Here is a 27,578-nt window from a genome sequence, read left to right as displayed (position 1 = left end):
TGCCTCAAAAAGGCAGCATCATTCATTAAGGAACCCCGTCACCCTTTTCATTGTTACCATCAAGGAGAGGGTACAGGAGCCTGAAGACACAACTCAGTGTTCAGGAACAGCTTTTTCCCTTCTGCTATCAGATTTACAAATGGATAATGAACCCATGAACACTACTTCACCATTCCTCTCTCTCTCTTGGTCCCTGCACCATTTATTTAATTGACCTTTTTTATATATACTTCTTACTGTAATTCATAGTTTTTATCATTATGCATTGCAATATACTGCTGCCATAAAGACAACAAATTTTGTGACGTACGCCAGTGATATTAAACCTGATTCTGCCTCCCTGAAACAATGACTAGTTTCTGAGCCTGGGGAACTAGGCATTCATTTAAGAATGAAATGACTGAATTACCCTGTCATTCATTTTCAGATTGGCATCTCAGGGTCCAGCAGCCAATGAATTTCCATTTGATCTTCAGCAGTGTATAGCCTCCACGGGCACCTCTCAAGTTTAAGTCACATAACCTCCCTTCACGTGGTTTGTCATGGAGTGCCCATCTTACCAAGGATGCCTCATCACCAATACTCTCAAACAAGGACCAAGCCCTTTGCTGGCAGAGAGAAAAGCCATCTCTGTTGGGTCTCCCATTTATAATCAAACTCTGGAAGAGCTGCAGTGTGGGTAAGATAATCATCCACCTTCTTCTGGAGCACACGGGATGGGATGCACTGGTCGCTACTGTTCAACACAGGACTCCACAGGCTGATTCTGAGCACACACCAAGTGGGCTTCCGGTTAAAATGGCTCCACCAAACGTGTGCGACAGCTTCCTGGTAGTTAAAGGAGCTAAAAAAGTCACTAAAAATACCTTTTCTGAGGTAATTTGTGGTAAATTATGGCCACAGACAGTGAAGGGGCAAGCGATGGGGAGGCGAGTTCAGGGATGAATCATTACAGATGGAGCTCCGATGCCCGTACAGCTGGCCTGGGAGTGAGGTTGGATCACTTTGGGTGGCAATCTGATTTGAACAATGAAATCTGGGCCCAGAGCAAGTTGCTGGGTGGTGTGGTCTAGGTCCGGGGCCTTTTGCAGCAGAGGTACCCGTGTCCTAGTGCGAGGTACCTTACGCTGCTTAGACAGTTTAAACGCTGACCCAGATTGGGGGTGACTGACAATTTTTCTCGCTGTCCGTGATCTTCACTCCTCTCTCCAGGGCGCCGGAGCTTTTCCCCGTTCTGTTGTTTGGTCAATTTAAACACCAGCCCAGATAGACTGAAAAGACAGGGTGTCATGATCAGGGTAAGAGCCAATTTCGCTCATTCTCAGCGAAGGTCATCTCCTGGATGCTGTGCTCGGTGCCTTCTAATATGACGAACCGACTAGTGAGGCTCTGGGCTGGTCTGGGATTCGAATCTGATGAACTTGGTTCAGAATGTTGTTGTTCACTTCAATTGTTTACGTGAGTTTTATATTTTTTTCCCAAAGTACACTGCAGATGCTGTGGTCAAAACAACAGGTCCACACGTCCCTCCCCACAGATCTCCCACCGGGCACTTATCCCTGCAAGCGTAAGTGCTACACCTGTCCCTACACCTCCTCTCTTACCACCATCCAGGGCCCCAAACAGTCCTTCCAGGTGAGGCAACACTTCACTTGTGAGTCTGTTGGGGTCATCTATTGCATCCGGTGCTCCCAGTGCAGCCTCCTCTATATCGGCGAGACCCGACGCAGATTGGGGGACCGCTTCGTCGAGCACCGCCACTCTGTCCGCCACAACAGACAGGATCTCCCGGTTGCCACCCACTTCAACTCTGCTTCACATTCCCATTCGGGTATGTCCATACATGGCCTCCTCTACTGCCATGATGAGGCCAAACTCAGGCTGGAGGAACAACACCTCATATACCATCTGAGTAGTCTCCAGCCCCTTGGCATGAACATTGAATTCTCCAACTTCCGGTAATTCCCTTCCTCTCCCTTCCCCCATCCTAGTTTCACTCTGCCTCCTCTTCCAGCTGCCTATCACCTCCCTCATGATTCTGCCTTCTTCTACTACACATAGTGTTTTCCCTTTACATTCCTTCTTCACCTTTCCTGTCTATCCCCTCCCTGCTTCCCCTCCTCTACCCCTTGATCTTTCCTCTGATTGGTTTTTCACCTGGCACCCACCAGCCTTCTCCTTCCCACCCTCCCCCACCTTCTTTATAGGGCTCCTGCCCCCTCCCTTTTCAGTCCAGATGAAGGGTCTCGGCCCGAAATGTTGTCTGCTCGTTTCCACGGACGCTGCCTGACCTGCAGAGTTCCTCCAGCATGTTGTACTTATTTTTTTCCCTTTCTCTTGCACTTCATGTGTTGGTCTTATATTTTTAAGTTTATTCAGTTTTTTTCTTTAAATCGTGTTCTTTTGGGCTTCTTGCTTTGTGACGACCTGTGAGCAAGCAAATCTCAAGGTTGTATAATTCATACAATCTTTGATGATAAATTTACTTGAAATCTTGAAGTGTTGCTGCGAGATAATCAACTTGCTTTGCTCTCCCTGAAACCCGTTGGTCTTCCAGTCGCAGGAGATGCCCATAAGGGAATGGTGCCAGCTGAGGGATGCACTGAAGCTCATGCAGCCAGTGCTGTTGGAGGGATCACAATCTGGGGTCCTCCTGTCACTGGACACAAATGAGTCGAGTCATATCTGTCACCCTGCCGAACTGATGGAATATTTGTGGGTTTGAATCCTTAAGCCTGCATTAAATATGGTGAATGTGGTGCTGAGTCAGGGACAGTGACAGATGACAATTCAACATGTTGTATTAAGTTACTGTCTGAACTTTAGGCAAATAAATGGATGGGTTATTGAGTCATGCAGTTCCACAAAGAGTGAGAATAAACATATGATCTCTGCTGTATTCCAGGCAGTTAGCCACTCCAACAAAGCAACAAGAGCTATATTGTTCTGACACTGTGATTTGATTCTCATCGGATTTCTCCATCGACTGTCAACGGCCATTAGACCAAATCAATGCTCATCAATCTTTGTAACATTTATTCCGCTAGCTGACTCCAACACTGAGATGGTTGATGTCTGGTAGTTGTTGAGGACCTGACAGAGAGTTAAGTGTGTGGATTACAACACTCTAGACCACAGCACAGAAACATCCATCATAACTTCAGTAGCTTGGCTGGAATCAGGTAGGTAGGCAATTTCAAAGGGCTTGGCAGCTTGCCTCAAACTTCCTTTTACACAAGCAATAACAGAGGGTGTTTCATGATGCAGGTGGATGCTGAACAGGGTGTGGAAGTTATAACCGGGTGCGGTTTTTGGACTGGCTAGAGGTTAGGGGGTCAAGAGTAACTACGAAGTTTATGGAAATAGAACAGTGACATGACACAGTCAAAGAAACATTTATTTTCAAAGTACCTACACGACCTTGAGATTCATCTTCTTGTGAGCAATTACTGAAAAATAAAGAAATACTGTCGCGTTTATGGAAAATTATACATAAACAAAGCTGGCAAACTATCAGTGTGCAAACAAAGACAAACTGTGCAAATAATAAAAAATAAAACTGATAACATGAATTGCAGAGTCCTTGAAAGTGAGTCTGTAGGTTTGAAATCAGGTCAGAGTGGTGGTGATTGAAGCTTTGGGGTGGGGGGTTTCAATCAAGTGGGGTATTAAGGAAGGAAAGGAGAGCAGTGAACTCAGGACAGAGATGAGGTGATGAGAAGGCATGGATAACCCAGTCTCTCGGAGAGAGATGAGGAATTAGCATACTCTGCACCAAAGTTGTACACTCTGGAATGGAGTTAGATGGGCTAGTGCAAATAGTTTCAACCATGATTGGTTATTTATTGATTACAGTATATATTGAGGCGCATCAAATCCACCTGTCATTCACCTGCTACCATCTCCCAAATCCACCCGGATTCCTTCCTCTGCCTGGTGTAACCTGCCGGACATCTTATATCCCTCCCTCAATCTCTCTCTGTTCCTCGCTATACCAACCATCTCACCCCTCTATTCTCAGCCCCAAGGCAGGGTTTCACCCCGAAGCATCGGCAGTTCCTTTCACCCGGCAGATGCAGCTCAACCCACTGAGTTCCTCCAGCAGGTTGTTTGTTGCCCTGGCTTCCAGCATCTGCACCCCCCTCGTGTTTTGCCCAAATTCTTGCCACCCAGGAGGGATCGGGGCACAGACACGGAGCCAGGGAGAGTTAGGGCAGCTCACAGGGAGAAAGAAATGGAGTGGTAGCTCAATGGAGTTGGTTTGGGAATGATGGGAGGAAACTCTAGCAGGGTGGGGGTGGGAACAGAGGCGAGGATCACCAGAACTGAATGTTCTGACCTGATGCTATAAATTCTAAGATCTGGAATTTACACCTGCAGTAACGAGAACATAAGGCCATAGGGCATAATGCCAGAACCAGGCCATTCTGTCCACCAAGTCTGTACTACCATTCAATCATGTCTGATTTTGTTTTCAACTGTATTCTCCTGTCTTCACCCTATAACCCTTAACCCTTCCCACTATACCATCAGGAACATACACACCTTTAACTTCAGTACAGCCAATGACCTGGCCTCCACAACAAATTCCACAGATTCTCCCACCCTTCAGCTGAAAAAATTCTTCCTCATCTCATTTCTAAAGGGGTATCCCTTTATTCCAAGGATGTGCCCTCAGATCCTGGACTCTGCTACTAATGAAAACATCCTCTCCACACCCACTCTATCCAGGACCTTCAGCACCTGATAGGTTTCAAAGAGATTCCCACCAGCCTTCTGAGCTCCGTCAAATGGAGGCCCAGCCACACCAAAGGAAACTTCGACTGTTGCCATCAACTGATCCCTGAAAATGTGGCTCTTATGCAGGAGGTAAAGCAGGATCTTTAATTATTCTCTCTAAAGTAGAGAAGGTTTATGGCTAATGTTATCTCCACAGGTAGTAATTGCAAAATGTTCTCTTTTTCACTCATATTCTTGCTATTTTTTCAAATAATTGTTTAAGCATCTTCCTTAATCTTGTTTAGTGTGGCTCTCAGTGAACTGAGTGTACATTTATAATCTTCATTCTGCTGTAGCCTATTCGCTTTAAGATTCAATGACTTGTACGTTCGGAGATGCTCTTCTGCACATCACTATTGCATCGTGTGATTATTTGAGTTGCTGTTGCCTTCCTGTCAGCTTGAACCAATCTAGCCATTCTCCTCTGACCTCTCTCATTAACAAGGTATTTTTGCCCTCACAGCTGCCACTCACTGGATGTTTTCTTTTTTTTTGCGCCATTCTCTGTAAACCCTAGAGAAAGGCGTGTGCAAAAATCACGGGAGAGCAGCAGTTTCTCAGATACTCAAACCACCCCTTCTGTCACCAGCAATCATTCCATGGCCAAAGTCACTCAGATCACACATTTTCCCCCATTTCAATGTTTGGCCTGAACAACAACTGAACCTCTTGACCGTGTCTGCATGCTTCTCTGCACTGAGCTGCTGCCACTTGATTGGCCGATCGGCTATTTGCATTAATGAGAAGGTGTACGTAACAGTGTGGCCACTGAGTGCAGAGTTTTAAATTGAATGCTTTTTACTTCGGTCTACTTGCCAGTAGAACTGGTTTTGAACATGAATCTTCTTGAGCTCCCGATTACATCACATTGATGCAATCACAAAAGAGGCACACCAGTGGCTCCATTTTGTTAGGAGCTTGAGGAGATTTGGTATGTCGCCAAAGGCTCTGACGGATGCACGGTGGAGAACGTTGCACCATGACCTGCCATGGAGGCTCCAAGGCACAGGATCGCAAGAGGCTGTCGACTCAGCCAGTTCCACCACAGTCACAAATCGCCTCGCCATTGAGAACACCTCCAAGAGGAAATGCTCCAAGAAGTCAGCGTCCATCACTAAGGCCCCTCGCCGTCAGCCTATACCCTCTTCTTATTATTAGCACTGGAGAGGAGGTACTTCTCCTGAAGACCCAAGTCTAGTAATTTAGAAACCGCTTCTTCTCCTTCGCCATTGGAGCTCTGAATGGACACTACCATGTTAATCTTTTATTTTTGCACAGTTTATTTACTTTGCAATTTATAGTGACTTTATCCAGCTCTTTGCACTGAACAATTAATTTCATATCGTCTAAGTCAGCGATGGTAAGTCTGATTCTGATTATTATGATGATTCTTGGCTAGTGACGGATGTCAGCAGAGGTGAAATCCATGCCAGGTCCTAAGAGGGTGAGAGGTAGAGAGTGCTGTTGCTTCTGAGATCTGCGCACACGGGAAGCCCCAGTGCATCTCCATCAGGCAGCGAAAGAGCCAGATGCTCAAAGGGAAAGCAGCCAGTCCTCGGATACTGGCGTTGGCAGGCCTTCACAAACCTCATCCCAGGCTCTGCTCATCAAACCACCCTGTCTCCGGATCCTGCGGCCACTGGTTCTCAGTGAAATAGAGCCGCGGAGTCATACAGCACCAAAACAGGCCTTTTGGCCCATCTGGTCAATTCTGAACAAGATGCCCCCCAAGCCTGACCCATTTACCTGTGACTGACCCATATCCTTCCCAACCTTTCTTATCCATGTACCTGTCGAAGTACCATTTAAACATTGTTAATGCACCTGTCTCTGGCAGTTTATTGCATATGCGGATCACCCTCTGAGTGAAAATGTTGCCCTTCAGGTTCCTATTAAATATTTCCCCTCTCACCCTAAAATTAAACCCACTCGTCCTTGATTTCCCCTACCCAGGGTAAAAAAAATGTCTGTGTGCATTCATCCTATCTATGCCTTCCTGATTTTAAACACCTCTATAAAGTGACCCTTTATTTTCCTTGCTCCAGTGAATAAAGTCCTAGCCTGCTCAACTTCTCTCTCTATCTCAATCACTCCAGTCCTGGCCAAATCTTCATAAATCTTTTCTGCACTCTTGCCAGTTTGATGACATCTCTGATGACACCAGGGCAGTCAGAACTGATTATGCGTCCTCGTCAGTCTCTCAAAATGGTGCAAAGTAAGCGGGCAATTCCTTCTCTAACAATTCCTAGCACCCCATATCATGATTTCCCCTTACATTCCTTCTTCACCTTCCCTGCCTATCCCCTCCCTGCTTCCCCTCTCCCCACCCCTTGATCTTTCCTCTTATTGGGTTTTCACCTGGCACCTACCAGCCTTCTCCTTCCCACCCTCCCCCCACCTTCATTATAGGGCCCCTGCTCCCTCCCTCTTCAGTCCTGACGAAGGGTCTCGGCCTGAAACATTGACTGCTTGGTTCCACGGATGCTGCCCGACCTGCTGAGTTCCTCTAGCGTGTTGCACGTGTTGCTTTGACCACAGCACCTGCAGTGTACTCTGTGTTAACATTGAAAATTCATTGCACCATAGCTTCTCCCTGGTGATTCTGTTATTTAATGTGTAACAGAGGTCACTAGAGAGGGAGGAGGAAATATTTGCCACTCTGGAGAATGGGTTTCCAGAGAAATCTAACCAATTTCCTGGAATTTGCTTCAATTAAAAGCAAACAAGGCAGCAGATGGCAGTAATCTTTGATTACTCCAAGATGCGTAAAGTCCTCCCTACATTAGGCATTGCCTTTTCATCTCAGAACTCTCATACCATGGCTGGTCCAGGATACTCTGTTGCCAGGCAGTGCATGGGAACAAGACTTCAATAGTGCTGAGCGAATAGTTTAGGGCAAAGCACAGCTTAGTAACAGGACAACCTCTTTGTCCTTCTTTCAGAAGTGCTGTGAATTCTTTCCCTCTCCAGTACATATCCTACCCAGGAGGATAATCGAACTGCAAATAAGATCAGCGGGGTGTAATGTAGTCTAGATAACAGCAGCTCATCTTGGCCCCGCACTGACCCTCTCGAGTGGAAGATTCACAAGAAAGTCGGCTTCATCTGGTGGGACAGCCCACGGCAGAGCATATGACTTAACGGCCTTGATTTGGTAGCTGTTGTCGCTTGTGATTGCCATTACATCAAAAAAAAATTAAAGCAAATACGAGACTTCTGAAGGCGTGTTGTTTAACGGGTTAAGTTGAGTTTCCTCCCATATTCACAAGTACAAGTGTGCACAGATGCAATTGAAAACTTCAGTGCAGTAGCATCTCAGGCACACAGCATTGCATCCTGACTCCCGAACCTTGAAGCAGTAGTCAGTTGCATCTTCTTGAACTTTCTCCACTGAGGATTTTTGTAACCTTCTTCATCAGAATGAAGGAGAATCCACAAAAGAATGTATGAATTAGTCCAGCGTTGTGCAAGCTTGACACGTTATGCTTTGTCACATGATCATTAGACAATGTTTTCCACTCCAGTGGAAAGCCATTTCACCAGAGCAAATACCACAGAGCTGGAGAACCTATGGGGAATGAAATAGACTTTGTGTGGGAATCAGGGAAGGATAAATGCAGACATCTGTACATTTTTGCTCTTAAACTGACATTAAAGCTCAGCCCCTTAAAGTGAATGAGGGCACATCTGTCCTGGTCCCAACACATAGATGCCATCACAAGGGAGGTTCACCAGCATCTTCACTTTCTTAAGAGTTTAAGGAAGCTTGTCACCAAACTCTCTAGCAAGCTTCTACAGATATACTGTTGAAAGTATCCTGAATGGTTGCATTATAGCCTGATATGGCATTTCAAATGCACAGGAACACAAGAAGCTGCAGAGAGTAGTGAACTCAGCCCGTATTATCATCCCGTCCCACCACAGTGTTATCTATTGGAGGCATTGCCCCAAGAAGGCAACATCTGTCATCAACGATTCCCTCCAGCCAGGCCAACTCACCTTGCAGCTACCATCAGGCAGACGGTACTGATGCCAGATGTCCCACACCACCAGACTAAAGAACAGCTACTTCTCTTAACCATTTGCTTCTGGAACCAACTGACACAACCCTGATTATCACGGTTTTAACAACACAATGACCACTTTGATCACTTTGCATTATAATAGACTTTGTGCAAATTTTATTCTAATTGTGTTCTTCCTTGCAAAAAAAAGTGTATAATTTATCGTTAAGTTTTGTTTCTCTTGTGAACGCTGCGAATATGATGCTATGTGCTTGTAAGATTTTTCATTGCACTTGCACAAAGTTCAACATTGCAAACAGGGGAAGTTCTGCTGATGCTGGAAATCCGAGCAACACACACAAATTACTGGAGGAACTCAGCAAGCCAGGCAGCATCTATGGAAAAGAGTACTGTCGACGTTTCAGGCTGAAACCCTTCAGCAGGACTGGAGAAAAAAACTGAGGAGTAGATTTGAAAGATGGGGGGAGGGGAGAGAGGAACACCAGGAGATAGGTGAAGCCTGGGGGGTGGGGGGGAGGGATGAAGCAAAGAGCTAGGGAGTTGATTGGTGAAAGAGACAGAAGGCCATGGAAGGAAGAAAAAAGTTTTGGGGAGGGGAGGAGCACCAGAGGGAGGCGATGGGTGGGCAAGAAAATAACATTAGAAAGGGACAAGGGGACTGGAAATGGTGAAGTGGGGGAGGAGAGGCATTTCTAGAAATTTGAGAAATCAATGTTCATGCCGTCAGGTTGGAGGCTACCCAAATGGATTATATGTTGTTCCTCCAACCTGAGTGTGGCCTTACCCCAACAGTGGAGGAGGTTCAACATTGACTTTGAATTATATGAGAAGATGTCCCATGAGTTCACTTTTAAATGGATAAGCTTTAATGTCTTGGGCATTTGGCATACTGAATAGCTCATAGACCATGTTCAATCAATTGTCCTATGGTAAGGTAACAAGATCTAGGCCCAATCAGTAGGAGAGACTTGAGTCATGATGTGATGTAATAGTAGAGAGCTGTCACCACTAATCATAAATTCCTAATCCAGAAGAATGTTGGGTTCAAATCTCACTTCAGGACATCAATGCTGACATTTTGGCAAAACAAAGTGTTCACCTGAGATTCAGGTCACTGAACATAATCTAATGGTATTATCAGAAGTGCGGAGGAATTCTTTCCATTGTTCTGGTTTGATCATCCCACAAGTATGAAAGAAGATCATAAACAGAAGAGATTCTGCAGATGCTGGAAAACCAGAGCTACACACACAAAATGCAGGAGAAACTCAGCAACTCAGGCAGCATCAATGGAGAGGAATAAGCAGTCGATGTTTCGGGCTGAGACCTTTCATCAGAACTCAAGTCGGCCCAAATGCCAAAATGCCAAAATGTCTGTGCAACTACATATCAATTGAATTAAAAGCCCACACGTGGGAGCTTTAACTGGTGTTTTCACATTGCAGAAAGAAAGATAGTATGCATAGACAACAGATCACTGTGCATAGGTAAGTTTTCAGTTCATACGTGGTGCTAAGGCTATTTCACTGCCTAAAAGAAATAGTTCCATACATTACATCTCCTCCTCATTTAAATTAATTAGTGCATAAAACTGTACACGTAACACAGTGTTCAACTTCCCTTTAACAAACCATACGCAAATATCAAGCTTTCACAATAACAGTCCATTACTAACTTCACTATACTAAAGATTCAGTCTTTTGGGTGCCAATCTGTTTCTTTCAGGATAGTGTCTTTGAACCTATTGAGTGGCATCAGGTTTGGCCAGTATCTTGACAAAGACAGCGTTTTCTGGTGCAGATGTAACATCAGTGACATCATCACTGAGAGACACCATAATGTGTCCGTCTTGTTGGATGCAGTCGACTCAAGTGTATTCTTTGGCTCAGCATTCAGTATCGGACTACATGACATCTCCACGTCTGCTCTCCAACATCCACTGTTTACATCAGAGGTAGTTCTTGTAGCTATCCTACTGGGTGTCCACTTGTCTTCTTGGTAATCACGCACAAGGACTTCCTGTCCAACATCGAAGATCCTAACTGATTCACCTGGCAACTGGCTGAACTGTTAATTCTGCACTTCCCTCTGTAGATCTGGTTTCTGGAGGTCTATGTGAGATCTGAGATTACTGCTCATGAACAGCATTGCAAGTGTTTGATTTGTTGCTGCATGATCATAAGACCATATGATATTGGAGCAGAATTAGGCCATTTGGCCCATTGAGTCTGCTCTACCATTTCCTCTTGGCTGAACCAATTTTCCTCTCAGACCCAATCTCCTGCCTTCTCCCCATATCTCTTCATGCCCTGACCAATCAAGAATCTATCAACCTCTGCCTTAAATATACATAAAGACTTGGCCTCCATAGCTGCCTATGGCAAAGAATTCCAGAGATTCACCACTTTCTATCTAAAGAAATTCCTCCTCATCTCTGTTCTAAAAGGACACCCCCGTATTCTGAGGCTCTGTCCTCTGGTCTTAGACCATAGGAAAGATCCTCTCCACATCCACTCTATCAAGGCCTTTCACCATTCAATAGGTTTCAATGAGGTCACTCCTCATTCTTCTGAATTCCAGTGAATACAGGCTTAGAGTCATCAGACTTTCTTCATATGATAAACCATTCAATCCTGGAATAAGTTTCATGACCTTTTTTGAACCCTCTCCAGTTTCAGCACATCCTTTCTCAGATAAGGGATCCAAAACTGCTCACAATACTCCAAGTGAGGCTTCGCCAGTGCTTTATAAAGTCTCAACATTACATCCTTGCTTTTATATTCTAGTCCTCTTGAAACGAAAGCTAACATTGCATTTGCCTTCCTCACCACAGACTCAGCCTGCAAATTAGCCTCTAGGGAATCCTGCACAAGGACTCCCAAGTCAATTTGCATCTCAATTTTTTGTACTTTCTTTCCATTTAGAAAATATTCAACCCTTTCATTTCTTCTGCATGAATAGAGTTCCACTACAGAAAAAGGGAATTGTCCATCATGTGCTGCAGAGAAATGTCCACCTTGTCCATATATTTAATGGACTTCTTGAAGGTTTGGATAGTTAACCTATTTCAACTAACCCATTCGTTGCTGGGTGGCGAGGACCTGACTTGAAATGTTTAATGCCATCTTTCTTCTAATGTGTATTGTAGTCCGTTGTCACTCACAGTTTGTTCTGGTAGGCCAATTCTGGAGAAGATAGTGCTCAGAACAGAAACAGTCTTTTCTAATATGGTTGACTTCATTGGTATGACCTCAGGCCACTTTAAACGAGCATCCACAGCAATCTCACTTAGGCACATCGGTGCTGACATTTTGGCAAAACAAAGTGTTCACTTTGAGATTCAGGTCACTGAACATGATCCAATGGTATTAGATGCTGCCTGACTAGCTGAGCTCCTCCAGCATTTTGTGAGTGTTGAAAGAAGACCATCTGGTCAGTATCTCAATCCTGTCTGTGGGAGCTTGCTCTGCAGAAACAAGCTGTCTGAACAGTGACCACACTCCTTCATCGACTTTAGACACACTGAGATTCAGCTAAGAACAGCCTGCCCTTATTCATTCAGCTAGTTCATCTGCTACAAAGGCAGCTAGATGATACAAAACACAGGTTACCTATTTGTTCAAGAAGGGGAAAAAAAGAGGGTATGTGTAACATTTACTTCAGAATAGCCAGGAAAGAGGAATGATTACAATCAGATCAGTCATTATCATTAAATGGGGGGCCAGGCTTAAAGCTTGAAAAGCCTACCCATTCTACTCCTTTGGCCCGAAACATCGACTGTACTCTTCTCCTAGACGTTGCCTGGCCTGCTGAGCTCCCCCAGCATTCTGTGTGTGTTCCTCCTTCTCCTACCTTTTACGTACATAGCCGGTCTACTAAACCTCATTCTTCTCTCATTCTGATCCCTTAACTCCTCCGTTTCTTTTGCCTCTTCAGTGCCATCTATCTGCGAGCTGCTCCACGTCCATGGAGCCGTCAGTAGAAGCCTGAGTCATGGATGGCAATGGGAAAACCTGAAGGAGAGAACTTCTCAATGAGCTGACCAATACTTATCCTCATTATCATGTAGTCCTCCCTGACCTCTTGTTGTGTGAACTTTGACCGTGGGATCATAGAGTTATAGGGGATCACAGAGCCACTCAGCATCGAAACAGGCCCTTCTGCCCATCAACACCATGCTGACCATTTACACTAATCTTATATTAATTCGATTTTTTATTCTCGCCATATTCTCATCACCTTCCACCAAATTCCATCACTCACCTAAATGCTGCGGAAATTTACATCAGCAAGATAGCCTGCCGATCCGCATGCTTTAGGAACGTGGAAGGAAACCAGAAAACGTGGAGAAAACCCACGTGGTCACGGGGAGGGTGTGCAAATTCCACCCAGTCAGTATTGGAGATCAAGACTGAATCCAGGTGTCTGGAGCCGAGTGGCCAGTGGCTCTACCAGCTGTTCCAATTTCCTGCACCATCACATCAACCACATTTCAAAAGCACCTCATACTTGCGATGTGCTGTGGACAATAGACAGTGCAGTGGAGGTGTGGACAATCTGGTCTGGTGGTGGGAGTGTGGTCTCAGTAGTTCAGTCGGCCAGCCATCGGGATGATGGAGAGTTCTAGATAATGGACGATAAGGAGTCAGTCGTCAGGGAGATCAGTTTGTGAGAGATGGAGGTGCAGTGAAGGCCCTGGATGGTGGGGTAATGTGTAGATACCAGGGGACAGGAGGTAAATCGTGGATTTTAATGTTGTTAGGCTATTAGTTCCCCTCCAGTTCCGGTGCAAATCATCCCTTCTGTACAGGTCCCACTTGACTGGATGATAACCCAATGATCCAAAAATATGAAGTCTTTCCTCCTGCACCAACTCCTTAGTCACATGTTAATCTGAATGATTTTCCTATTTCTGGTTTCACTAGCACATTGCACAAGTAGCAATCCTGAGATCACAACCCTGGAGCACAACTTAGTACCTAACTCCCCAAACTCACTTTGCAGAACCTTGTCATCCCTCCTACCCATGTCAGAGTGAAAATAAATCATGCGTGAGTGAATGGCAGAACAGACTCAACGGGCCGGGTGCCCTGATACTGCTCTGATGGCTTATGGTTTAAAGGGCTTGGATTATCATCTATTTGTATTTATACTTTAACCTATTAATCATGTATTCTCAAACTCTCTGTATCTATGTTTCTCTTATGTTTGTTTAAAATTAATAAAAAGATATTAAAAAAAGGCTTATTGCCTATCACCCAGGGATTGTACAAAGCCCTTGTGAACTAGGTAGAGCACCAGGCCTAACGGCAAGTTAGCCTTGATTATAACGATAGCAATGCACACAAAACGCTGGAGGAACTCAGCAGGCCAGGCAGCATCTATGGAAAAGAGTAAACAGTCGACGTTTCGGGTGGAGATCCTTCATCAGGACTTCATCAAAATCCTCTCTCACTGCTCTTCATCTGGGATCTCTGCTCCCCTCGATTCTTCGACCACGTGCTCACCCAGACTGGCTACCACAGCCACGTATCCTTCCTGGGAACATGTCTTTGCCGCCATCTTGTTCCACGTGGCTTCCAGATCCATTCTGAAGCTGCTCGATTTGGACCCTCTGAGGACTCCAAGTAGCCACATTCAATTGTCTGCTTCTCCCGCTGCGTTCTACATGCTGCACCTTCCGCCATGAAGAGGTACCTGCGGTCCCTATCCCAGTCACTTCCACGATTTTGGGATTCGCTCTCCGCCGCCTGCAATCTGCGGTACTTCGCCTTTCTCACATCCCGCAAAGAATGGAAGATCGCCCACCTACAGACTACAGAACCTGCTGTCTCCAACGCCGGCAGCCACGGACATCCCCAGACCGCAGTCCCTGTTGTCGACCTCAATGGTTCTAACGATACCGAGCAGATTCAGAACCCGACTCCACCGCCATCAATGCCGGTTCCAATGACCACGGACACCTCCAAAGTGCTGATTGTGCAACCTCCAAACCCAATTCCAGCCTGGACCTTGACTGACAGCACCTCCAGGCCGGGACTTTACGCACTGCCGCTGGAACCCCCATCTCCCTCCCCCACCCCCCACCACTCTGCATCCTGTGTCTCAGGGCTCTCTGCCAGCTCTTCAGTCCTCAGAGACTCCATCTTCCTCTCACCCCACCTCCCCTGAACACCCCAACCCTCCCCTCTCCTCAAAAAATAAGTCCCGATGAAGGGTCTCAGCCCGAAACATCGACTGTTTACATCCATAGATGCTGCCTGGCCTGCTGAGTTCCTCCAAGCGTGTTGCTTGGACTTCCAGCATCTGCAGATTTTCTCTTATTTTTAAATATAATGATGTCTGGTTATCATTCCCAAACTCATGTTAGACTAATTTATTTACCAGTGTTAAACTGGTCACCATCCTTTACACACAAAACGCTGCCTGGCCTGCTGTGTTCCACCAGCATTTTGTGTGTGTTGTTGCTTGAATTTCCAGCACCTGCAGATTTCCTCGTGTTTGCAGCATCCTTTACTGTGGTTCATTGACTGATTAGCTGCTGGTTTCACAGATGGACAGCTTGCAACACATTCAATTAAATATCCAGTATTGGCTTCACTGCTCCATGGCATTTGGACTGGATTAATGACATTACAGCAGGAGTATTTCTCTGTTCCAGGAATCCAGCCACACTTCCTTATTCTTTCTGTGCTTGTTACATAAGCACATCCTGAATTGTAGAGAATTAAAATACAAGTTCTCAAAGTTCTCCTTCCCTTGTCCCGGAGTCTGTGGGTGAGGTGTTCCTGTTTAAGATCAGTACAGACTTGTTACAATGCACTTTAACCAAGTTGCTTCTCTTTCCCCGTTACTGACGTACTTTAGACATGGTATCCTTTGGCAATCTCCCCAGCTGGCTGCATATCTCAAAGATATTTTATGGGCTTGCTGCTATGAAGGCGTTGTTTGCTGTATTGAGCTGAGATCTGGCACTGACATTGAATTAATTGCCTGCGAGCTGCTTTAGATTTGTGTTTGAGTTGCAGCCGAGCTCCGTATTGGATACTGATTGCGCTGCTCCACTCGAAGACAGATGTCTTTGTGTAAGTCGTCAGTTTCAGACCTCATTGCACATTAAAACTCATCAAAAATGACAAGCTTATTCCCACGTCATAGGAGCAGCCACGCCAAGCCCATTCTACCTTTGTATGGATTGCTGGCTGCTTGCTGCTTGCATTTTTTGACCTCCTTAGTACATTGGCAGATTTAGGGGTACCAATCCAGCAGCAGTATTTGAAAGTCAACAAGCTGAAACCTTAACTTAGTTTTTCTACCCACAGCTATGTCCTGACCTGCTGTGTATTGCCTGATGTCCTGATGATTTTGTTTTCAGCATTTGCAGAATTTTGCTGACAGTGTTTAGGATCTTGACTGTTGAAACATAGAAAAGAGGAGCAGGAGTAGGTCATTCATACCCCAGGTCTGTTCCACCAAGCAACACCGTCAAGCCTGTTGCACCATCCAACACCATCAGGTCTGTTCCAGCATGCAACATTATCAGGTCTACTCCACTATCTAGTATCATCAGGTCTGTCCCACTATGCAACATCATCAGATCTGTTCCACCATCTAGTATCATCAGGTCTGTTCCACTATGCAACATCATCAGATCTGTTCCACCATCTAGTATCATCAGGTCTCTTCCACCATGCAACATCATCAGGCCTGTTCCACCATCCAACACCATCACATCTGCTCCACCCATCAGGCCTAACCATCCAATTCAGTACCCACTACACACTTTCTCACCTTAATTGACATAGAGTGGTTATAAGTCTTCAAACTGGGCAAAACCAATTGCAGCACAAGTTACAACAATGTTCCAAAAGAACATTATGGTTCAAGTTTGTGTTCAAATTTCAGATGACTGCAGTGGTAAAACCTCTTGCACTCCAGTGAAAATGGTCAGTGTATTTGTATGTTACTGTTTCTCTTTCCATTTGCAGTTAAAAAGTACTACTTGATGCATTGCTGTGGTAAGCACATGCATAAAAACTATAGTTAAATAACCAAAGGAGATTAATTTACCAGTTCATTGGCATGTGCTTGTCACTTTCCTAGGAAACTAAATAGCTTTTAATGTTTAAATGGACGCCTATTAAGTGGATGTTCATTGGTGTCATGATACATTACAAACAGCTTAATATGAAGAACCTCCTTGAGGATCAGAATTAGGTGCAAATAGTGGAAAATGGTCATGGAAATGCAAAACATGGCAGTGTTGTGAGAAGAAGCTTGACTTCAAACCCACTGTATATTCTAGTAGCTCCTGAGAGTGCAAAAACTCAAGTTGTATCCAACAGAGCTTAAGCTTGAAACTATGAGCAAACACAAGGAAATCTGCAGATGGTGGAAATTCAAACAACACACACAAAATGCTGGTAGAACACAGCAGGCCAGGCAGCATCTGTAAGGAGAAGCACTGTCAACGTTTCTGGCCAAGACCCTTCGTCCTGGGTCTTGGCCCAAAACGTCAACAGTGCTTCTCCTTATAGATGCTGCCTTGCCTGCTGTGTTCTACCAGCATTTTGTGTGTGTTGCTTGAAACTATGCACTGGTTTCGTTGCAGTATGGCAGAGTTTATTGCTTTTGGTGGGACAATTGAGTATAGGAGTTGGGATGTTATGTTGAAATTAGAAAGATGTTGGTGAGGCCTAATTTGGAGTATTCTGTGCAGTTCTGGTCTCCTACCTACAGGAAGGATATTAATAAGCTGGAAAGAATGCAGAGAAAATTTACAAAGATGTTGCCAGGACTGAGTTATAGAGAAAGGTTGAACAGGTTAGGACTTTATGGAGTGCAGGAGTGTGAGGGGAGATCCTATAATGGTATACAAAATTATGAAGGGCATAGATTTCTCCCCTCTGGTAGGTGAGTCCAGAATCCAAGGTCATAGGTTTAGGGTGAAAGGTGAATGGTGAAATATTTAAGCAGAGTCTGAGGGGGGCTTCTTCACCTAGAGGGTGGTTCAATGTAGAACAAGCTGCCCATAGAAGTGAGTTCAATTTTTTTTTCAAAATCAGAATCAGAACCAGAATCAGGTTTAATTATAGTAGCATACGTCATGATTTTGTTTGTTTTGCAGCAGTAGTACATTGCAATAAATGAAAACATTTAAATACTATAAATTACAAAAAGAGATATATATATAGATAGATAGATATAGTTAAATAAATGGTGCAGAGAGAGAGAGAGAGAGAGAGAAATGGTGAAGTAGTGTTCATGGGTTCATTATCCATTTGGAAATCTGATAGTGAGGGGGTAAAAGCTGTTCCTGAAATGTTGAATTGTGTCTTCAGGCTCTGGTATCTCCTCTTTGATGGTAGCAATGTGAAGAGAGAATGTTCTGGTTGATGGGGGTCCTTTTATTCTCCCTTTCAAAGTGTACATAAAAGGCATGGATCTCAGCTGGGAGTGAAGCATCACAGCCATTCATGATGTTAGGTTTCTCTTTGCAGGAAGTAATGGACTGCAAACCCTGCCAGAGCTGATGTGCATCTGATTCCATCTCTAAACTCAACTGGAATAGTTTCTTCGCCCTTAACATACCTTTGCAGGCCATGCCTGGACTTCTTGTATAGTTCTGGATCACCAGTCTTGAATGCCACAGATCTAACGCTCAGCAGACTATGAATTTCCTGGTTCCTCCATGACTTTTGATTTGGGTGCTTTATGTCCAGTTTCAAAGACACACACTCATCCACACAGATCTTGATCAAGCCAGTGACAACTGTGGAGTATTCATTCAGGTTCGAAGATAACTCCCTGAATATTGTCCAGTCCACATCTCAAAGCAGCCTTGTAAGTGCTCCTCCACCTCCCTTGACCATACCTTCTTAACTGTAACACTTAAGAGAAGTGTGGATAGGTACGTGGATGAGAGACATGTGGAGGACTATGTAAGTAGATGGGTCCAGGTAGAATACCAGGCTGGCATGGACTAGATGGGCCAAAGGATCTATACTTGTGTGGTAGTACTCTATTACTCTATGGCCAAGCTGAATAGCTGATTGACTGTTGAATTGTCAACATGGCAACTGCGTGGTCCATTATTGGCAGTGAGTTTAAGGAAAGGTTTGTTGGCCCCTGGAGAAGATCCAGAGCTGGTTCACAAGAATGATTCCTGGAATGAAAGGCTTAACATATTTGGAACATTTGATGGCCATGGGATTGTACTCAGTGGAGTTCAGAAGAATGAAGGAAGGTCTCATTGAAATGTACCAGACTCTGAAAGGCCTGGATAGAATGGATTTAGAGAAGGTATTTCCATTCATAGGAGAAGCTAGGATCCAAGAACACAGCCTCAGAAAAGAAATGAAGCTATACTCAGATGAGGAAGAATTCTTCAACCTGACCTTGAAGCTCAGCTGGGGAAAAAAAAATTTCAACCAGACAAAGGTGAATCTATGGATTTCATTGTTACCTAGGGCAGTGGAGGTCAAGTCAGTGAATTTATAGATTCTTGATTGGTAAAGGGTTATGGAAAGAAAGGTGAAAGAACGGTATTGGAAAAGAATCTGTCACAATTCAATGGTGGAGCAGACTTTATTGGCAATTAGCCTAGTTCTGCTCCTCTATCTTATAGATATGGTCTTATGTTGGAAACCTGAAATAAAAAACAAAATGCTAGAATTGTTCAACAGGCCAGCCAGCATCACTGGAGAGACCATAGAGTTAATGTTGGAGGCCGGAGATAATTCTTGATTCCAAATATTTACTTTGTTTTTCAGCAAGTTTTTGTCATCTTCCTTACATCCCAGCACCAAGAAATTCTCTTGCCTTGCACAGCAATTTTTTTGCATCATGCTTTATTAATTTATCTAAGACACAATCATTGGATGCGATCAGCAAGTCAAGTGTGAACATAGCACATTTTGTGTAAGACACATGCGTACACTGTATGGAAGCTGCACCGTAACATTTGTCACTGTAAGCTGCAGATCTGATGGCACCTCCTCTATTCCCATTGCGGTTATACACTTCATGAAAACTCCATGGGCCTTAACTACACGGGCCAATTATTCAATAGAGGACACGTCCAATATGGACCCTGCAGGGGGTCTGAAAACAGATCCAACTTGTTTCCTCCCAGATGGTTCCACAGTCTTACCTCTGGGGGGGGTAATTGTTCTTCATGTTCTTTAGAAAGAGACCCAACTAGCAAGGTCCCTGCACCCCAGCACTCATCTCTTGTCAGACAAGAACTGCAGCAGGTGCTGCATGCTGCATGTGCATCTTCCCACGATTGAAGCGACAGTTCCCAGTGAATCTAGAATGGCACAAGACCACACGGGAAAGTTGAACTACACTCCATTCTGGGCTTTGTCCACGGTTGTCCATTATTGAAGAACAGGTGGTACAGGCCCTTCAACAAAACTGATGGGAAAGCATTGCACAGGAAAACTACAACACAGCTTTAGTCACTGAGCTTCTAGTCCTAAAACATTTCTGTCGATTTTTCCTGATGAATTACTTTTTTTTTTAAAGTGCATTTATTATTTCCACATGAACAGAAGAAAATAGGAAAGGGAGTATTTGATTTGATCGTGACTCATTTGCCCCAGGCTTCAACCCTTCTTCTATGCCAGCTCCACAGAGTGCCTAATTCAAAAATCTACCTATCTTTACTTTAAATATCTCTAATGATCCAGTATATCCAACATAGAGAATTCCAGAGAATCACCACACTCTGAGTGTAGAAATTACTATGCAGCTTTGTTTTTAAATGACTATTCTCTTACCTTGTAACCATCTCCTTTATTCAGGTCTCTACTATGGGTAGAAGCATCTCAACATGTACTCCATCGTATCCACTTAGGATCCTATTTATTTCAATAGAATTATCCCACATCCTTCTAAACTCTATATAAGAGCATAAGACATAGGAGCAGAATTAGGCTATTTGGCCCATCGAGCTTGCTCCGCTATTCAAATACGGTTGATCCTTTCTTTTTATCTCCTACTCAACCCCAGTTCCCGGCCTTCTCCACGTAACCTTTGATGCTGTGTCCCATCAAGAGCCTATGAATTTCTGCCTTAAAAGCACCCAACAACCTGGCCTCCACAGCTTCACGTGGCAACAAATTCCACAAATTCACCGCAAATTTCTTCGCATCTCTGTTTTGAAAGGGCACCCCTCTATCCTGAGGCTGTGCCCTCTTGTCCTAGACTCTCCCACCATGGGAAACATCCTTTCCACATCTACTCTGTCTAGGCTTTTCAACATTCGAAAGTTTTCAATGAGATCCCCCCTCATCTTTCTGAGTACAGACCCAGAGCCATCAAATGTATCTCATATCTTAACCCTTTCATTCCTGGAATTGTCCTTGTGAACCTCCTCTGGACCCTCTCCAATGCCAGCACATCTTTTCTAAGATGAGGGGCCCAAAACTGTTCACAATATTCCAGGTGAGGCCATACCAGTGCCTTATAAAGCCTCAGCATCACATCCTTGCTCTTGTACTGTAGACCTCTTGAAATGAATGCTAACGTGGCATTTACCTTCCCCAATCACCAACTCAACCTTCAAAGTTTTCTGCACAAGTACTCCCAAGTCCCTCTGCATTTTCAGATTTAGAAAATAGTCTGCACATTTATTTCAAACTGCGTGATCATGTATTTTCCAACATTGTATTTTATTTGCCACTTTCTTGCCCATTCTCTTAATCAGTCTACCTTTTTCCTCAACACTACCTGCCCCTCCACCAATCTTCATATCATCTGCAAACTTGGCAACAAAGCTATCTATTCCATTATTCAAATCATTTATATCTGGACAACCCTCTCATCCCAGGAATTAGCTGGCTGAATCTATCTTGGACTGCCTACGATGTTGATGCATCTATTCTTAAATAAGGAGTGTGCAATAGTCCAGCCTCACCCAAAACGATTGGAAGGACACTTATTTTCTAAGCTCCATCTCACTCCCTTCCAATTTGGACTTTAACTGAAATGGTGGTGAGAGGCACTGGAGTGCCACAAGGGACTGTCCTGTCTCTATTTCTGTTCCCAATGTACACCCCAGACTTTCAGTACAACTCTGAGTCTTGTCACTTGCAGAAGTTCTCTGATCACTCTGCGGTAGGTGGGTGTTTCAGAGATGGACAGGAGTCAGAGTACAGAGCACTGGTGGATAAGTTTGTGGAGTGGTGCAGGAGGAATCACCTGCTCCTGAATGTGGCCAAAACCAGGGAGATGGTGATTGATTTTAGGACTAAGAGGACTGTGACAAGTCTTGTATACATTCTGGGAGAAGAAGTTGTGGTGGTGGAGGAGTACGAATACTTGGATGTGCACCTCCACAACAGACTTGACTGGAAAACCACCACCAAGTCTGTTTACAAGAAGGGGATGAGCAGACTCTGTTTTCTAATAAGCTCATCAAAAAGGCTGGATCCGTCCTTGGCTACAACCTGGACTCTATTGAGTTAGTGGTGAAGAGGAGGCCACTAAATAAACTGTTATCCATTACAGACAATCTGCCACATCCTCTCCATGACCTACTGAATAAGCAGCAGAGCACCCTTTCAAACAGACTCACTCTGCTCTGCTGAAACAAGGATCGTTACAGAAAATCTTTCCTACCAATCGCAATAGGCATATACAACAGCTCATCCCTGTGCAACAGGAGAACACACAGCATAGCTCAGGAGTTTCTGTTTTATTATTTCATACATTACTGTTTCACATTGGTAAATTATTATTGTGTATATTATTATTCTGTGCTTTATTATTAGTTAAGTCTACACACTACTAAGTGTGCTTTTAAATGTTTCTTCTGTAACAAAATAATTTCCCACTTGGGATCAATAAAGTTATTATTATTATTATACTGACCACTGTCTATGGAGAGTCAGAAGGTCAGATCATTTCATCTGCTCTGTAGCCACTGTGATTGGCCTTGAATGTTACAATCATAAGAAGCATGAGATGTACTCTCAGATCTTTAAAGGGCAGTGGAAATAGGTTTTGACAAGCTTTAAGGCAAGTGTTTATAGCCTTGGAAAACAAAAGGCTTAAAGGTTACTGAGCTTACAATCGATGTCCTTACTAAATGGCAGAGCAGGAAACAATAGAGCTACTTAACTGGTATGGGTGATGGAAATTGTACTGCTTGCCATTATAGAGCCTGCCTGACATCTTGCATTCCAGATACTGAACGGAAATGTAGATAATACCAGATTGTCTCTGGTATTGTTTCTTGCGCTCATCAAACAGAAATCAAAGTCTGATGTCTGATGTGCGAGCACAGCCACTTAGCTGTGTTTATTTCACTGGTTACTAGGAGGGAGCATTCCAATGTCCAAACTGTTGTCCCTCAAGCATCCTTCAAAGGACTGATGACAACGTTGCATGGCAGTGAAGTGGCTTCCGATTGGTCTGGGTACGACAAAGGTTAGAATTCCCCAGCATGAATTTGTCTATAACTATTTTGGAGGAAATCGCTAACGCGGTTCAAAGAAAGGACTTATCAGAAACCAACATATACCAGGATGAGTCAAAACTGAAAGAAAACGTGCAGGAGGAACAACAATTGTGAAACCACACTCCAGGGAACAGATCAATGTGTAAGACAGAAACCAAACGGAAATGACAATAGCAAGTAAGCACAGAAACTTCTGGGTAATCTATGGAATGCAGAAGTTGGCTCACATTCTATTTATTTCAGAAGCAAATCACACACAAGGTTTGAGACTCAGCTTGAGTTCCAGTGAGTAAGTTGCACAATTGGAGAGGTTGCTGTCTCACAGCTCCAGTGACCCGAGTTCAATCCTTGTTAAGGTTCCGACCTGAACACGGGGTCAAAAGGGCTCTGCTGATAGCTCTGGACCACTGCAGCCCTTAAATTCTACCTTCTTTCACCTGGTCATATGGGTTTTGAACCAGCCCCTTCCCGAATCGGACTCTCGCCAATTACCCACTTATCTCCTCAATAGCATCCACCTGTTTCTGTTCTCGCTCATTACCCGGTCCACTTAAACCCTGCCTCGACTCACACTCTCTGCCTGTTTGTCCCAGTCCTGAACTGAGTCGCTCCAGCCTGCTATAGTGAATTTGTTGAATTCTGTGTTTCTGGATTCTGCCTCTTTGGAACCCGATTCTCGCCTGAAGCATCCGTAATCGTCTGCCCTCGCCGGACAGCCTTTCTCGAGTAAGACATCCGCCTGCCATTTCGACTTCGTGCCTGCCTCCTGGTGTTGAAAGACTGTTGCCCCTGGGGCCGCTAATAAAATCCTGGTAAAAGAACATTCATTGGTCTGCACTTGAGTCCTACCGCAACCGGCCTCTCCTGACAATCCTGCGCTCTAGCGCTCTCTGGGCTTTGCTCATTCTCCTTATGACTGTGTGGAGTTACCTTCAGGTTCTCTAGTTTCTTCCCACATTGCAAAGGGATGAGGACTAGGTTAAATCCTGCCACGTGACTGAATCAGGGGGTAGCTGGCGGGAACGTGGGGAGAATAAAATGGGATCCATGTAGGATAACATAGCCGTCAGTTCAACACTGTTACAATGCCAGCTTTAAGACCAGGGATCAGTTCCCACCGCTGCCAATAAGGAGATTTCCCCATGACTGCGTTGGCTTCCCCTCACATTCCAAAGATGTTCGGGTTAGGGTTAGCAAAATGTTGACATTCCATGTTGTTGCTGGAAGCATGACAATACTTGTGGGCTGCCCAGCCGAGCACAGTCCTCAACGATTTGATTTGACACAAATGATGTGCTTCGATGAACATTTGACATGATCTTTCTGTAAATATGTCCTTGATGGTCAGTGCAGACTTGAGGGGTCACAGATAGAAACATAAAAACATTGAAAGTCTACAGCACAATACAGGCCCTTCGGCCCACAAAATTGTACCAAACATGTCCTTACCTTAGAACTACCTAGGCTTTACCCACAGCCCTCTATTTTTCTAAGCTTCATGTAGCCATCCAGGAGTCTCTTAAAAGACCCTATCATTTCTGCCTCCACCACCGCCAACAGCAGCCTATTCCATGCACTCACCACTCTCTGTGTAAAAAACTTACCCCTGACATCTCCTCTGTACCTACTTCCAAGCACCTTAAAACTATGCCCTCTCGTGCTAGCCGTTTCAGACCTGGGAAAAAGCCTCTGACTATCCACACGATCAATGCCTCTCATTTGTTTCTGTTCTGTAAAGTGGAGAGAGAGTTAAAAGGTACCTGTGCTTTACAGAGAGGATGATGTGTAGAGTGACCGAGCTGCCAAAGAAAGTGGTAGAGGCCGGTACAATAATGTTCCAGAATCAGAATCAGGCTTATTAGCATCAATATTTGTCATGAAATTCGTTGTTTTGCGGTAACAGTGCAGTGCAATACATAAAGAAATTACTCTAAGTTATGATAAGAAATATTAAAATATAAATAAAAAGTAGGGTAAAATGGTAAGGTAGTGTTTATAGATTCAGGTACTGTTCAGAAATCTGATGGAGGGAAGGAAGAAGATGATCCTGGAAGGCTGAGTGGGCATCTTCAGGCTCCTGTGCCTTCTCCCAGATGGCAGTAATGAGAAGAGGGCATGTCCTGGATGGTGAGGGTCCCCAGTGATCGATGCCACCTTCTTGAGGCACCACCTTTTGAAGATGTCCTCAATAATGGGGAAACTAGTGCCCCTGGGAGCTGCCTGAGTCTACAGCCCTCTGCAGCTTTCTTACAATTCTGCGCATTGGAGCCTCCGTACCAGCAGGTAGTGCAACCACTCCGAATACTTTCATTTGCAGAAACTTGCCAGAGTCTTTGGCGCAAACCAAATCTCCTCAGACTCTTAATGGGATATAGCCACTGGCCAGCCTTCTTTGTGATTGCATCAGTATGCCGGGCCCGGGGTAGATCCTCTGAGAGGTTGACGCCCAGGAACTTGTGGAAATAGTTGTTGACAATTTTTAAGGCAGGTGTTTATAGTCTTCGAAAACAAAGGGCTTAAAGGTAACCACTAGTAGATGGGAATGCAACACTGAGATTACAGTCCGATCAGCAGCGTCCTTATTAAATGGCAGAGAGGCTGAATGGTCTACTCCTGCTTGTGATTGGTGTGGTTATATAATCCTGTTTTATATTTCCATGTTTTGCATTGCACGTAAACTTTAAAATCACACTGCCTACGCCTGGGACTATATTACTAACAGGGGAAGTAATATGTAGTTGGCTTCACCGGGATATTTAATATTTCAAAGCACTAAGCATCGGAAACTTAAACTGCTGAAAGGAGAAGCTCTCCTCCTAGGGTCAAGTGTTTTCAGGACCCAGCTCTGCCAGGAAATGGTCATGCTAGAGCAGGGTTTCAGCTGTGTTTCCTTGAAAATTTAACCATTTCTACACACTAGTTTATCCAGGAGTTAACACAGCATTGTGTAGTTGGCACTTGACATGCCGTATCAATCGGATTCCCTGTAACTTAGACCATTTCTTCTGTTTTGCTTTATGGTGCTCATTTTAATGAAGTGTAGTTTATTTAAAATTTTCATAAATGTATAGGATGTTATTGGCCAAGTGTGAGGGTTGGTCTCTCATTGGCTGTTGACAACAACACCACCAAGGACAGCTAAACCACTCTGATTATCATGTTGAGAAGATGATGGATAGAGTTTGTCCAAGTCTAGTGCTGCAACTAGTGGAGCTGCTGCCACCCAACTCCAAGGACCCTGTCTCAGTCCTGACCTCCAGTGTTGTCTGTGCGGAGTTTGCACGTTCCGCTGCCAAAACAACAATCTTTCACTCAGTGTCAGCAAAAACAAAGAGCTGATTATCGACTACAGGAGGAAGAAGCTGGGGGTTCATGAGTGGTCCTCATTAAGGGATAGGAGGTGGAGAGGGTCAGCAACTTTAAATTCCACGGCGTTATCAGATTAGAGGATCTGTCCTGGAACCAGCACATATGTACCATCACAAACAAGACATGACAGTGCCTCTACCTTCTTCGAAGTTTGTGTAGATTTGGCATGTCACCACAACTTTCGCAAACTTCTATATTTGCACAGTGGAGAGCCTACCATGTAAACCTTGACATGTTGGGATCACTGGCCTGTCATTCCTTGCCTTTTTCTTGCAGTGTTTCTAAAATAAAGACACATTACACATGCTTCGTTCTTCTGGTACCTCAACAATGGCTAACAATGTTACGACTATCTGGAGACACCACCGATCTAGATGAAGGGTTTCAATCTGAAATGTCAACTATCCATTTCCCTCTGATATATAATGCCTGGCCTACTGAGTTTCTCCACAAATTTTCACTGTACCTTGGTACATGTGACAATAATAAACCAATACCAATACCCCATTCTCTCTGTAGTTACCCTTTTGCTCTTAACATGCTTACAGAATCTCTTGGGATTCTCCTTTATCTTGTCTGTCAAAGCTCTCTCATGGCCTCCTTCCTGACCTCCTGGATTTTCCTCTTAAATGTACTCTCACATTGTTATTCTCCTCAATTTTCTCTTTAATCTTTTTTCCTGCTACTTCTCAGCTTGGTTCAGTATGAGTTACTCACCAGACTCCTGCCGTTCAGCAGTTCCTGAAAAAACAAACCATTGTTGGGGAGGCAGCAGTGTAGTCTAGAGGCAGCGTTGTACAGACATGTCAACTGCTTCTGTGCTGGAGCTGGTGCAACTTTCTACCTATACTGAAACTTCCTCCTCTCAGATTACAGCTCCAACATCGCATCTGTGACTGCATTTTGTACGTTCCATTAGGCACAAGGCTTGATATATA

The sequence above is a fragment of the Hemitrygon akajei genome, chromosome 7, assembly GCF_048418815.1.
Source record: "Hemitrygon akajei chromosome 7, sHemAka1.3, whole genome shotgun sequence".
Classification (NCBI taxonomy): Eukaryota; Metazoa; Chordata; class Chondrichthyes; order Myliobatiformes; family Dasyatidae; genus Hemitrygon; species Hemitrygon akajei.
This window is presented reverse-complemented; position numbering follows the sequence as displayed.